The 15,765-nt window shown below is 38.3% G+C and overlaps 1 protein-coding gene across 5 annotated transcripts in view; it reads left to right on the top strand.

Moving 5' to 3' along the window:
* TMEM117 (transmembrane protein 117) overlaps window positions 1-15,765 on the top strand; it is a 497,242-nt gene that overhangs the window by 180,111 nt on the left and 301,366 nt on the right. The window contains exon 1 of one of the 5 annotated variants that reach the window (XM_086713609.1): window positions 853-1,051. The exons of the other annotated variants lie outside the window; for them this stretch is intronic. The gene's annotated coding sequence lies outside the window, so the exon portion shown is untranslated. Of the gene's footprint in view, window positions 1-852; window positions 1,052-15,765 lie in introns of those variants that run through there. 5 annotated transcript variants of the gene reach the window in all.

Raw genomic sequence — 15,765 nt, 5'->3', positions numbered from 1 at the left:
AGTCCCAATTAGGCTTTTCCCTGACAGCACAGACAGTTTGATGTGGGTCTCAAACCCACAAACTGCAAGATTGTGACCAGAGCCGAAATCAAAAGCTGGATGCTTAACCAACTGAGCCACCCAGGCACCCCATAGGATTATATTTTTAAGGAAACAATAAAACCCCAACCAGTCACAAATTTTATTTGGTAAAAATTCATGTAAAGCTGTTAGGGTAAAGGGCTTTATAAACCGTGCTGAACAAAATTGTTCTGACAGACCAGAAGGGAAGGACTTCGCATGGTGAGCAACAGAAATGATGAGATAATGAAGGTATCTCACTCATGTGCAGATCAACTCGTGTGCAGTTGAAACTCAGCAAAGTGGGGCAGGGGTTTACATTAATGTCCAGTTAGGATTTGGGGGAAGTTCAGGTGAGGAATCTGGCAGGGGTTTGAGGGATAAGTAAACGAGATCATGGGGACTGGCCTTAGCTTTAGAAGTGAAAGTGTATTGAGCATCCTCTGGACCTGTTTGTAGACTTGTTGAATTTCCTGCTGACTTGGTGAGCCACAGTAAGCAAGCTAAATGTTTTGAGTCACCCGTGTCACCCGTTCTGTTTTGAAGCAATTGCTTAATTGGAGGAAACTCCAGGCCTTGAAGAATGTGGGCTTTATTTAGTTGGTAGGGACTTTTGTAAATTGGCATAGGGGTCTAGCTGCGATGGCAGCCAGTTGTCACAGTTAATTGTCTTTCTTGACTCTTACCAAGGAGTTTGAGCCCACCCAAAGAGCTTGGGATAAAGTAGAAAGAGGAATAACCATTAAGGTGTTTATTCTTCATGACTTTTAATTGTGATTATTTATGTAATGGTTTACTATGCGTGCGACTTGTTTAAAAATGCCCTCAAATCAATTTTGGAAGTTCATGACATAAATGATAATTTTTAAAAGCCATTGATCTTTTCACAGTTCAGAAAAGTATAAAGCCTCAAGTGTTCAGTCAGCTTCGTGAGTGAAACCTATACTTGGCAGGAAATATAGGGGATCCATACTGATTTAAAAAGTTACAGGTAAGTGAAGCAGTGCTGGGCAGGGGGAACTTTTGCAGTTTGATTGGGTTAGAAGAAAGGCCTCACTGAAAGGTAACATTTCAGCAAAGACCTGGAGGAAGAAAGGGAATGAGCCTGGCAGATATCTAAAGAGGGGAACCTTCCAAGTGGAGGAAAGAGTAAAGAAAAAAAAAAATGCTTGAGATAGGAATGTACCTAGTGTGTTGAGTCAAAACCCAAGAGTGAGCCAGGTCAGGGGAAGATGGCCGGAGATGAGGCCAGGGAGTTCACAAAGGGGAAATCGCATAGGGCTTTTTCGGTCCTTGGGAAGACAGCCTTTCCCCTGAGTGAGGTAGGTGTCATTGGAAGTGTTTTGAAGCAAAAGAGTGACACAATCTGACTTAAGTTTTAAAAGGGATTATTCTGGGAGGGGGGGTGCCTGGGTGGCTCAGTCAGTTAAACATCCAGTTTTGGCTCAGGTCATGATCCCATGGTCCACGAGTTCGAAACTCTGCATCGGGCTCTGTGCTGACAGCTCAGAGCCTGGAGCCTGCTTCAGATTCTGTGTCTCCCTTGCTCTCTGCCTCTTGCCCACTCAGACTCTGTCTCTGTCTCTGTCTCTGTCTCTGTCTCTGTCTCTGTCTCTCTCTGTCAAAAATAAAATAAAAACATAAAAGTGATTATTCTGGCTTCTATCATTATCTCAGTTAGGAATACATTTGGCTGCAAGAACAGAATAACTAATAGTAGTTAAAATGAATACAAACTGTTTTTTCTTGTATTTCTTTTTGATGAAGGACCTTCCTGGAATCCTTCACTGTTACCATGATACCATCAGAGACCAAGCTCTTTCTACGGTTCTTTTCCATCACCTTCCACCTGTTGGCTTTTCTCCTTGTGCTCATTGTCCCACGGTTATAGCATGTCTGGCTGCTGTAGCTCCAGGCGTCACATCTTTGTTCAAGGCAGAAAGAAGGAAAGAAAGGCAACACTTAACCGTACCGTACAAGGAAAGCTTTCCCTCCGTGTAACAGGCCATTTGTGCTTCTGAGAGAGAATGAGGAATTAAAATACTTGTTTTCTTAGCTCTTACTGAAGAGGTGGGAAAAGGACTTGGGAATGGGTGCTGGGTCAGTCAACCTGTGTTTGGCAGTTATGATTCATTATATCTGTTATATGTGATTCGTTATATCTGCTGTATCAATTTATTAGCCTCTTTCATGCACATTTGCTCATTGGGGTCCTGTAACGATCCTTTGGGAGAAAGCAAGGAAGGATAGTAAGCTCCATTTCAGAGATAAGACAAAGCCCAGAGAAGCGCCTGCCTCCCAGGTATTTTAATGACAGGACAGGGACTAGAACAGATGTCACCGACTTGCATTCATTCATTAGTTCCTGGCACCTAACTTTAGAGTCATATGAAAAGTCTGGATTCTCTTCCCGCAGACACATTGCCATTTGCGTCCAGCCTCCTCTAGCAAATGAGAGGCTAGTAGACGGTCTCTGCTCTCTCCATGGGCTTGGAGACTGTGATAACACTGTCACTTTTTTTCTGGTTATCTTGAGTTCTGAGCTGCTGGAGGCAATGCAGGAAGACTGAGGAGTAAAGAAAAGCATTATTCTAGGGAGGGAAGAGGCAGAGTCACCCTTGGGGCCCTGAGACATACTGGAGAGCGTTCCTGAAAATCCGTGGATAGAATGCTGCTTGCAGAAACATTTGAAATGCACCTGAAGAGCTCTCGGTGTAAAGAAGGTATATTTTCATTAGTTTTGTGAATTGCGTAATTATTTTATAAAGATAACAGTTGCCCTTTGCTTTTGACTAAATCCGTGGTTTTCTAGGTGAGATTTACTTAAAGCTGGGTTTCCAAGTAGCTCTGAGAAGCAGAACAGCTGCGCTCTGTGCCAGACAGGCATTTTTTTCCTCCTGTCTCAGAGTCGATGCAGCTGGGAGAGGCTCGTGTTGCTCTCCAGATCCATCTTCTGTCCAGGTGCACATTCATCCTTCCCCTTCACAAGACAGATGCTGTTTTATCTGGGAGACCTTGGGACCAAAGTAATTAATGACCCACGGCTCCAACCTGGCTACAAAAGAATACAGTGAGGCCCTAAGTTTAGGCAAAAAGGAGTAACAACGTAAGACATTATGAGGAATGGGAATTTTGATTTATTTAGGGTGCTGGGAGCATAAACTGCATTTAATCCTTACAATGTGTATGAGGTGTTACTCTTTTATTACCGTTTTCTGTTTTCTAGATAAATAAACTGAAATTTAGAGATAATTCAATTACTTCACGTTACGGCCACTGAACAACAAAGCCTGGGATTTGGATCCAAGCATGTTCTAGTTATCCAGATACTGAAAGCTTCCTGTAGTGCCCTGCACACTTTAGCAAAACTAGGGAAAAAACAAGAAAGGTGACGAAATGCTATGGGGTCTTGCGCTGAATTAAAAAATATACCAAATGTATCCTATAAATGGAATTTGTATGGCCTGGTGCAAGTCAGTGTAGTTGGTTCTCAAATTTTTGTGTGCTTAAAAAAAATCAGAGGAGTTTCTTTTAAAATTTAGGTTTCTGGGGGGCGCCTGGGTGGCTGAGTCGGTTAAGCATCCAACTTTGCCTTAGGCCGTGATCTCATGGTTTGTAGGTTCGAGCCTTGCGTCGGGCTCTGTGCTGACAGCTCAGAGCCTGGAACCTGCTTCAGATTCTGTGTCTCCCTCTCTCCCTGCCCCTCCCCTGCTCACACTTTAGTATGTCTCCCTCTCAAATATAAATAAATGTTAAAAAAAATTTAAATTTAGGTTTCTGGGCTTCCAACTCAGAGGTTGTGGTTAAGTAGGGTTGCTGCAGACTCTGGGAATCCACATTTTAGTAAGTGTCTAGATGACTTTGATGCACGTTTTCTGCAAGTGACATTTTGGGAAATACTGCTTGAAATTGAAATTCAATAGTCAGTACCTCCCCAGGCATTCAGGAGGCTTCTGGCTTCTCATCCAAGTGTTGGTAGAAAATGGATTGATGCACTGTGCGTGAATGAAGATAAACAGGATTTCTCCAATGGAGGTCTTGCCATTTATTCTGATTTGGCATTTAGAACTTAGAGAAGACATAGAGGAAAAGCAGCCCCCTTTTTAGGTAAGAATATAGAAATTAAAAAGAATACAAAGAGGGAAATGTACAGCTCTCTTTACTTTTTTCCTTTACTTTGATTGTATAATTTTTTATTTCCCCCACACAGCCAGACACACTAGAAGAGATTCTCAGAGGATGCTAAAAATATTGCTCTTGTCACCACAGACTCACATCCCCTTTGCTTGCTTGCTTTCTGAATTCTTAGTAGAGAGGATGTCTTGGGTCTTTTGCCTCGTGTCTCTTTCTGGCAAGAATGAGGTTCGGAGTTACTTTTGAGATAGGTCTTTGCGTCTCTGGTCAAATCCACCAAATCTGCATTAAGGCCACATCCGGGTCTCCTGGATGTTATGCAGGTCTGGTGTCGGCTCAGGCTCAGGCCGAGTGGTTTTATTTTAAATAGGGAGCTCACCCTGGCGATGAAAAGAACAAAACAAAGGACCCAAGGTTGTAGTCCTGAATAAAAGTGTGTTCCTTTATGCAGCAGATGTTTGAGGGGGCTGTCGTTTGTCAGATATGGGCCAGGTGCTGATCTGATAAAATAATTAGTGATTAAAAGAATTGAGTTAGAAGATCACATTGTTTTGGTTTCTTGTTGAAAACCTTTAAAATCTGCTTACATTTTCTATATTATAAGCTTATTTAAAAATCTTTTTTTATGTTTATTTTTGAGAGAGAGAGGGAGAGAGAGAGAGAACGGGGGAGGGGCAGAGAAAGATGGAGAGACAGACTCTGAAGCAGGCTCCAGGCTCTGAGCTCTCAGCACAGAGCCCTGAGATCATGATCTGAGCCGAAGTCGGACGCTTGACCAACTGAGTCACCCAGGCGCCGCTTAAACATCTTAAAACTTAATCTTTTTGAGCATTTACTGTGCCTGGTGCCTGGAGAATTATAAGGTGACAGAGTCCAGGAGCATGGACTTGAGTCAAACCAACCGTGGTCTTATCTTGCTTCTGCTTCCTATTGGCTAGGTAAACTCAGGCAAGTTCCTGCCCTCCTCTGAGCCCAATCTTTAAAAAAAGCTGTAAAGTATAAAGGATCTTTTGAAAGATGAAAAAACTAAAGAATGTAAAGCATTTGGCATGTATTTAGTATTTAATAAATTTCAGTTAATATTATTATTGAGGTTTCTCAGCTGCCCTTAAGGAGCCTGTAGCACAGCTAGGGACACAGATACATCCTTATTTAAAGGCTTACTGAAAGGGAGCATGTGAGTACAAGATCAGTCAGAGCAACAGAAGTGCTGTTGGAGGTCAAAACCAGGGGAGGTGTTGAAAGGAACCTCTTAGAAGAGCCTGGCCTAAAGATACAGTATAACTAGTGTATGAAGTCACCCTCTGACTATGTTTGCAAACTCACCCTCAGTGCACAGTATTCTCTTTTGAGCTACACAAATCGAGAAATATTGTATGGTAAAATTAAAGGATGTGTGCTTATTTAATCTAGGAACATGGTTCTTAATGTTTCTAGTCCATGAGCTATGTTGGAAAGGAAAAAAATCACACACACACACACACACATATACACACACACACATACGCACACACACATAAGATAATAAAACTGATGATAGGCATTTTGTTTTTTTAATTGTTATTGTCCCAATATGCCTCACAGAGGGGTTAGAGGAAGCAATACTGATTAAACGTGCTGATGAACGAATGCCATTTCCCTATTTTCTAATTGGTTTTGCAAAGTTACAAACAAAAGCACTTTTTGTTAAAAAAAAAAAACAACTTATCTGGAATGGGAGGACTGGTAACTTTTGAAGTTCTATCAGCTGCATTATAGCCATGGTGATTAGTCAGAATGGGACACTTTTGAGAATAAACAGGGATTCTTTATTAACAGGTGGAGACAACATATGTCTACCTGGGTTGTCCTGGGTAGATAGGAATATATGGGTAGCCTGATTATAGTTTTTATATGTCAATCATCTATCACTAGTCCTTTCTTAGTTAATATCAAAAATAAATTCATGGCTCCTATAAAAAATAAGCTTATAAAGCCTCAGTCATACATATGTGAGAAACATAAGGGTTTAAAATAAAAGGAAGAAATCAAAATTAATATTCATTGAATGCTTATTTGCTAGGCATTATCTCAATCAGATATAAAGCTCAGAGAGATATGTAAATTCGTCATTTTCATTGCTGGTAAGTAAGAGATATAAATAAATGAAGCTTTAATTCCTGATCTGTCTGATTTGGGACTTCATTAGAACATATATTGACAGTTCTGGTCTAAAGCAGAAAGATGTTTCACAACCATGTTGTAAAAATTGTTATTCTTAGAAAAATTCAGTGTCTCAGAAACATCAAGAGAATTTCAGAGGAGGAGGTAAGATTGGGCCTTTCCATGAAGGCCAGGGTCTCTCTTCCTGGAATCCCTAAGAATATGGGAGCATTCCTTACTTGAGGTAATTTAGAAAAAAATTAGAAAGTGGTAAGAACTGTTATTCATGTACACTAACGCATTGTTTTTCCTAGTTTGTCTCTTCTTCGCTCCAAAGATTCATTCCATTTTCTCAGAAGTTGAGTGTTTTCAACTTACTGTGTTTTTCCACGGTGATAAATGCTGACTTCTTACACTGGTTCAGTAGTAACCTAGAGACTAGCCCAGAGTTATTTGTGATTCCCATCTTGAACCTGAGCTATACTCTCCCCTTAGGTTTTGGCCAAGACCAGGCACATCTGGACAATGAGACTGTAGCATGGGGAGTAGAGCCGGTGACCTTGAATGTAGGAGCATCGCACTGGCTGGAGTCAGACCTCTGTTTTCAAATCCTGATTTGGGCATGCAATGGGTGTGAGGCCTTGGGTACTTCACTTCTCTGGGCAGGTCTGGCTTCATGGACTTATGACCTGTTCAGTTGCATACAAGTCTTGGCAGGAGAACCCTTCTCTTGGTTTAATGCTTTGCTGACCCTATCTTGAAATTTGTGATATTTTTTGAACAAGGAGCCCTACACTTTCATTTTGTACTAGATCTAGCAGATTATGTAGCAGATCTTATATCTAAGCCTTAATCATTTGTAAAACAGGGATAGTAATAATTTCTTCATCTTAGGGTTCACAGGATTCTCCTAGGAAAGGATGTACCTGCCACTGGGAAAGTAGAGTCAGGCAGTGAGCTTAATCCAGACTGGCTCATTCATTAAAAGGAAAGGTTGAACTTGGCTGTCATATGGTGTCTACCTCTCACATTGTTTGTTGGCTTAGCTAGCTGTGGACATGTGCCATGGGATGGGAAGAGGGAAAATCAAAGAGCTCTTTTAGATGAAAATATCTAGGAGACGTTAGAAGGGTGAGGCAGCCTCGTATGAAATTATGGTCACTCGGTGAAAATTAGGGAGAGGTTTCATTTTTAGTAGAACAAAGCTGAGCTTTGCTACCACAGTTTTGGTGCTGACATTGGCACCATAGCTTGGTAGATTCCCATTGGTCAAGTGTAAGAGGCCGTGCCAACGGTGGTGGTCAAGTTCCCTTTTAGGTTATGAAGGACCCAGAGAACCAAGCAGCAGATACAACCACCACCACTATAACCACGAAGATGAACTCACATCATTGTGGGCGAAGAGGAGGAAATTGATGAATACCAGGTGGTTCCTCAGGCACTGTATTAAAAACTCTCGTGAGGGGTGCCTGGGTGGCCCAGTTGGTTAAGCATCCAACTCTTGATTTCAGCTCAGATCATGATCTCACGGTTCATAAGATCCAACACCATGTCTCGCTGATTCTCTTGGGATTCTCTTTCCCCCCCTCTCTGCCCGTAACCCCTCAAATAAATAAATAAATAAATAAATAAATAAATAAATAAATAACTCATGTGAGACATTTTCTGCAGTCTCTGAGAAATAGTTAGATTGGAATTTGCAAGGGGCTGGATGTACTTTAAAAGCCATTGAGGGAATGATATCAGAAAGGTAGATAGATTGTTGATAAAATTAAGATCTGTCTTGTATTCTGAGTTACTGTAGTTTGTCACATATAAGCTACCTCAACGTGTTAGCTTCTTTTGCTTCTATTAATTGATCAGGAGAAGAAATGGATTTCAATAATACATAAAGCAACATAACATTCAAGCAAATCCTAACCTGAACACTAAATGCAAGGAAAAAACAATACTTAATAACAATGTTAACTAATTCATCTCCTCTTTATAAAAAACAATAATGGATTATTGCTGCGATGTTAACAGATTTTTTTATTTCTTGCTCACACCTCTCAACCCATGAAGTTGAAGTCTCTTAGGATGCAAGTGTGGTATCCTGTTTACGATCTTACATTTATACTGTAAATTTAAGTATGGATAGCAAATCAGGACATATCTTCAATTAGCCAGTGCTGTTATATACTTGAGTCATCAGTGTCCGCAAAAATATGTTAATTTCTGAATATGCATGGATAGAGGAAGTTGTCCTTTTAATAGTTGAACTCCGGTGTCGGAGATAAAGACCTCTGAGAGCAGGATGGATGAAGAACTGATGGCAGATTTACTGTAGCAAGTCGGAAGAGAGCCCAGTAGGAGAGACCAAAACAATGAAAACGAAATCAAGTCCACCGCCCATTCTGGGAAGCAGTGAAGGTAAGGATAGGACTTAAACCATTGATTTGACACTTTGGGCAATGTATTAAAAAACAAACTAAGAAGCAGATTTCCCAGTCTGTCGTGACTGCCACTGAGAAGAAATATGCCATTTAACAAGTACTTTGCCCAGGTGTTTTCGCTCCTACCAGCTGGCAACTACAGAATGTAGTACTGTCTTATACTCACCAGGAGACATTACAACAAGTTCCTGGGGAGTTAACAAATAGAAAATACCCAGGCCTGCTCAGCGGGAATGAAGCTTTAATATTCTTAACCTGCTGAAGGCAGTGGAAAGTGTTCATTAGAACAGTTGCTCAAATGAGTCACATTTATATTGCCTTTCTAACCTGTGTGTCTTTACTGAATGCTGTGCCGAAGCTGGCATCTCCACAGGTGCAACTTGCTTTGACCTGGTCGAGAACTCTGCTCTGAAGTTTTACAGAATTTAGAGAGCTTTGTTCTTCATTTAATGTTTGAGGCATTTTAGTTTATAATCTATGTGAGAATGTTTACCAAAAAGATCGTGGGTTTTTTTTTTCTTTTTTTGCTTCCTTTTGAATGATCTGAGCTAAACTTACTTCTTAGAAACATAAACAATGGCTTGAATTAATACATTTTCTAGTCCTTTAAGTGACCAGACAGATATAATGACATACTTCAACCTGGAGCATGGTTAATTCACTGCATCTTTATGTTGATCTGAAAAGAATGACTCCTGGATTTCGTTTTGAAATACCATCTGCTAAATTGTTAAATTATGTTTTAAGCTTTTTATTTTTTAAATGAAGTCTTACTTTCTAAGAACAACTTAGAAGCATTAAGATAATTTCTCTTGCAGTTGTGACCTTGAGAAAGATGCAGAATGTTCCTGCTTCATGATTTTGGCAGAGTCCTTCAAACTAAAATGATTTCAACAGCATAATTTTGTTATTCCATTTGCTGACAGTTCCAGGTTCCTGGTACATACTTTATATTTTCTTATTCATAGAACATTTTTTCTTTTCAAAGACATATAGCTTTAGAAATTCTCTGATACTGAAATGTGTTGTTGTACTTATATTACACAAACTCAAAGAGAAACTTGAGGGAGAAAACACTCAATATTTCCTTGACATTTTCTACATGCTTGTGGCTCCAAAGAAATGTAAAACCAAGAGAAAGAATTCAGAAAGAAAAATTACAGAAATTAAGTAATCGTAACTTCCGTGTTGATGATAAAAACTCAGAAAAAGGATATTATCCAAAATGCTTAATTTTAATAAGTGGAACACCATTTATTTAAAATATATTTTCGGGACGCCTGGATGGCTTAGTTTAGCGTCCTACTCTTGATTTCTGCTCAGATCATGATCTCATGGTTTGTGATTTCGAGCCCCACATTGGGCTCTATGCTGTCCATGTGGAGCTTGCTTGGAATTCTCTCTCTCTCTCTCTCTCTCTCTCTCTCTCTCTCTCTCTCAAAATAAATAAACTTAAAAATATAAAAGTCATTTTCATATTATTGAAACTTTTTTTCAACTAATGTTTTGCAAGAGCACATCTTTGGAGCAGAGAGTATGCTGACTATCCATACTATTTAAGATCTCACAGAACTATCTGATTTCTTATAGTAGTTAATAAAACCATATCAAATAATTTAAATTGGATGAGCTAGCTGAGAGTAGATACCATACAACACACATGAAATAGCTCTTTAGCATTCTAGGAGAAGCAACTCTCCTCAGCTGGATATTCCATTTCAACAACACTTAGGACACACAGCGGGGTCACACATAGTGGGTCATTTGCAGCAGAGGATGTACTCTGTGGGCAGCTCAAGGGCATATGCATGATTGGATGAGCCACAGGGAAGGCACTTTGGACTCAACTTGCAATATATTTGCTTTTACTTGCTTAAATTCCAATGTTTAAAGATACATCAAGCTGTTTGGATAAGGAAGATCCAATGAACTCAACATAAGATTTCAGGAGAGCAAAGGGAAACATACTATAAAATTATTCATCCTCAGAGAGATTCTTTTTATAATGACTTCAAATTAAATACAATAAAGGAATTTTTTCTGTAAGTATATTGAGGTTCGGTAATTCTGACAAATACCATCTTAGAACCTTTAAAACTCCATGAGAAACACACAGTTGGTTTTTTTTAATGTCATGCATAAAAATGGTAGTTTTTAGAAAGAGACTTTTCTGAAAGAGAATATATTCTAAGCCAGGTTTGGCAAACTATGGCTCATGGGCCAAATCCTGTTTATTTTGTATGGTCCATGAGCTAGGAATGATTTTCACTTTTTTTTTTTTAAAGGCTAACATTCATTGAATACTTATTCCAGAGCAGGTGCTACATGTCTTAATTCATTTAATCTTCACTGTACTCTAATGAGGTTGACACTGTTATCATCCCCATTTATCAGTGAGGAGATGGGAACAGAGAGATTCAGGGTCACTCAGCTAATAAGTGATAGAGCCAGGGTACGGGCAGGTTTGACTCCATAATCCATGCTTTCAACCAGCACACTGTACTACCTCTGAAACCTAAGGCCCTAAGCCCCAGGGGGGTATTTATATCATTGTACCACTTGCTTTATCCTTACTTCCCCAGCAGCTCTCTCCAGATATATCTTTGGCTCCAAACAAAGGAAACTCTTTTCCATTCTTTTAATCTTTGCAGGCTGTGGGTTGTCGCTAGGTTTGTCCCACTGACAAGACTGCTTTACTCCCATCTCTACCTTTCCAGATCCTGTCCACCCTTCAAGAACTAGTCTTTACTAGTAATGACTAGCCAGAAGATAAGGTGCTAATTATAACACCAAAACTTCTAGCTACCGACTAAATGAAGAAGACTTCACAGAATCATAGGAGAAAAGTTGAATGAGTGGATAAATAAACTTGAATATATTTTTAAATGGTTGGAAAAAGAAGGATTATCATGACATATGAAGATTACGTGACACGTAGATTGCAGTGTGCATAAATACAGTGTTATTGGAACCTAGTGATGATCTTTCATCACTAGACATCACTAGTCATCACTAGACATCACTAGACATTATGTATTGTCTGTTACGTATGGCTGCTTTTAGGCTGTAATGGCAGGCTAGCATTGTTGCAACAGACCATCAAGCCTACAAAGCTTACGGTATTTACTACCTGGCGCTTTACAGAGAATGTTTGCCAAGTTTTGTTCCAAATTACTTAATTTCTAATTTTGATCTATAATTGTGTAATGAAAAAGTAAGTCTTTGTTGTTAAACTAGACTTATGTCGTAATTATGCACTAACAAACATTATGAACACATAGTGTATCAGATATGGTATTATTCTGCATTTGCGTGACATGTAGTAGGTTCCCAATAAATATTTTTTTAAGAAGTAGATGAATAAATTGACATAGAAAGCTGAAAAATATCGCTTTTAGAAGAATGATCCATTTTGGTCATGTACTTTTTTTTTTTTATTTAGTTTAAGCTGTAGTTTTGAAGACTTGTTTCATTTAGTAATATTTGTCATGTCCCTGAAGCAATTTATTGCCATAAATTTGAAAACAATACATTTGTGGAATCACAAATTTGTGTCTGATTTAACTCAGCTAAATGTAATCCTAATTAGATGTGTGGTGTTCTAGTATTTCATGTTCGCAATTCATTTTTTATGGTTCCTCTGTACCATGCTGTATTAAAAATATATGCAAATCTCTATGATTATTCACATTGAGAGACAGAAGCTTCTGTGATCAGTAATCATCCATTTATACATAAAGAAATTGATTTGTAGAGAATCAATAATTAGATGGCCTTGGAATATAAATCTGAGATTTCTGCTGGAGAATGGCTTTCTTCTGATGGACTCTTCTTTAAGTTCTGAGTCTGAGGCTTCCATGATTATTGATTATAATTGTTTTTAAAGTTAATGACTCCCCTGGGACTTCTTTTGAGACTGGAATAAGTCCAAAATGCAAAACTTCTGACTGAGTTAGTAAACAAATAAATCTCTAATCTCATCAAACAGGTTCTTTATTGGAAGCTGTGTCAATTAGAAACACGGTGTCTCATAACTCCATTAATAAAATAACATCAGCATAATTTAATAAGTCACATATGCACATTAAGGTTTTAGAGCCAAGGCCAGCATTACTGTGAGGAGTTAGCTATATAAGTCTTAATGTGAGAAACTTTTAGAATGCATAGAGATACCTGAAAAACTCTTCTAGATAAAGAATACTAAAGTGTCATTTAATTTCCTTTTATGAAATTTTGGCTGTGTATTTGACATGTAAGAACATTTGAACAAATGTTACCTTGATGCCATATTAACCTTTATTTACAGTTTGATATAAAATAAAAATTGTATCTATGTTATTTACAAGCATGGGTTCTATGGTAGTGTAAAAATTTTTGAGTAAGAGTCAGAAAAGGATTTAGGGGCTGCTGGGTGGCTCAGTCGGTTAAATGTCTGACTTCGGTTCAGGTCCTTGTCTCATGGTTTGTGAGTTCGAGACCTGCCCTGTCAGTGCAGAGCCTGTTTGGGATTCTCTCTCTCCCTCTCTCTCTCTGTCCTTCCCCCACTTGTACTTTTTCTCTGTCTCTCTCAAAAATAAATAAACTTAAAAAAAGGATTAAAACATTTTTTAATGTTTATTTATTTTTGAGAGAGACAGAGCATGAGCATGAGCATGAGAGGGGCAGAGAAAGAGGGAGACACAGAATCCGAAGCAGGCTCTAGGCTCTGAGCTGTTAGCATAGGGCCCAATGTGGACCTCAAACTCACAAACCTCGAGATCATGACCTGAGCCAAAATCAGACACTTACCTGACTGAGCCACCCCGGAACTACAAAAGACCCCAAATAGCCAACGCAACCTTGAAAAAGAAAGTCAAAGCTGGAGGTATCACAATTCCAGACTTCAGGATATATTATTACAAAGCTGTCATGATCAAAACAGTATGGAACTGGCACAAAAATAGAAACACAGATCAATAGAAGAGAATATAAAAACCCAGAAATGAACCTACAACTATATGGTCAATTATTCTTCAACAAAGCAGGAAAGAATATCGATGGGAAAGAAGACAGTCTCTTCAACAAATGAGGCTGAAAAACTGGACAACAAAGTGCAAAAGAATGAAACTTTCTTATACCATACACAAAAATAAATTCAAAATGGATTAAAAACCTAAATGTGAGACTTGAAACCAAAAAAATCATAGAGAACATAATCAGTAACCTCTTTGGCATCAACCATAGCAACTTCTTTCTAGATATGCCTCCTGAAGCAAGGGAAACAAAAACAAAAATAATCGGGACTTCATCAAAATAAAAGGCTTTTCCACAGCAAAGGAAACAACCAACAAAACTAAAAGGCAGCCTGCAGAATGGGAGAAGATATTTGCAAATGACATATTTGATAAAGGATTAGTATTGAAAACATAAAGAACTTATAAAACTCAACACCCCCAAAAAATCCAATTAAAAAATGGGCAGAAGACACGGATAGACATTTTTCCAGAGAAGACATACAGATGACCAACGGACACGTGAAAAGATTTTCATCATCACTGGTCATCAGGGAAATGTAAATCAGAACCACAATGAGATAACACCTACCGTATCAGAATGGCTAAAATCAACAACACAGAAACAGCAGATTTTGGCAAAGATATGGAGACAGGGGAACGCTTTTGCACTGTTGGTGAGAATGCAAACTCTATTAGTGTTTTTGTTTTCCAGTAGTGGAATTACTGGGTCATATCATACAGTACTTCTGTTTAACTTTTTGAGGAACCTCCGTACTGTTTTCCACAGTGGTTGCACAAACTTACATTCCCCCCAACAGTGCATAAGGATTCCTTTTTTTCTTTACATCTTCACCAACATGTTATTTTTTGTCCTCTTTTTTTTTTTTTTTTTTTTTTTTTCGGTCTGACACCAGCCATTCTGACAAGTGTAAGGTAACATCTGATTGTGATTTTGATATACATTTCCCTGATGATTGCTGATGTTGAGTATCTTTTTCATGTGTCTGTTGGCCATCTGTATGTCTTCTTTGGAAAAATGCCTATCAGGTGCTCTTCCCATTTTTCAATCAGATTATTTGATTTTTGATGTTCAGTTGTAGAATTTCTTTATGAGAGTGAACATCTTTTTATATTTTTATTACCCTTATGGTAGGGGGCTTTAATACTCCACTTACAACAATGGACAGATCATCTAAGCAGAAAATTAACAAGGAAACACTGGCTTTTAATGATACACTGGACCTGATGTACTTAACAGATATATTCAGAACATTTCATCCTAAAGCAGCAGAACATATTTATTCTCTTGTGAAACACTTTTTATCTTGTCATCTTTGATCCATTCCCTACCCCCCCCCCCTTTAGGGTGTTTGTCTTTTTTGTATTGATTTGTATTAAAATTCATTTTCCTAAATAAGATTACCCTTAAATACAAGATAAAACACCAGCATAACATTTTGGAGCCCACTACATTTCAAAAATTTATGTGGATTCTGTATAGCAGTGATTTTTTTTTAATTTATTAAACTAATCCTGATAAGAGGCTGTCCATTTCTGGTTAAATATTGAGGTCAAAGGTACACACATATAGTAGCTAGAAATATGTTTCTGTTTTTTTAAGCCCAGAACTAAGAGTGGTCTTTCATGCTAAAGCCTTTCAGTTCTAATATATCTATTATTGGGATAAATTGAGTACTAAACGTGTCCCTGTCACTGGTTTTATATTAATTAATTTTCATTTATATTATGCTTTTACAAATCTTCCAATATCTGTGGAATTTAAAATTTTGGCATGATAACTCCTCAAGCCATTGCTACCATACCTGCAGGTTTGTTTTTTTTTTAAGCCCTTGCCAGTAGCATATTATTATGCCATTGTCAGTGGTAACATAATATCAATATAAAAGCTACTTAAACATCATTATACTAATTATTGTAATTATTTAAAATACAACTTGAAAATCCAATTGTGCCCTAAATTGATATTTCAGCTGTAAGAA

Source organism: Puma concolor, chromosome B4, assembly GCF_028749965.1.
Source record: "Puma concolor isolate L17-30 chromosome B4, mPumCon1.1.hap2, whole genome shotgun sequence".
Lineage (NCBI taxonomy): Eukaryota > Metazoa > Chordata > Mammalia > Carnivora > Felidae > Puma > Puma concolor.
This window is presented reverse-complemented; position numbering and strand designations above follow the sequence as displayed.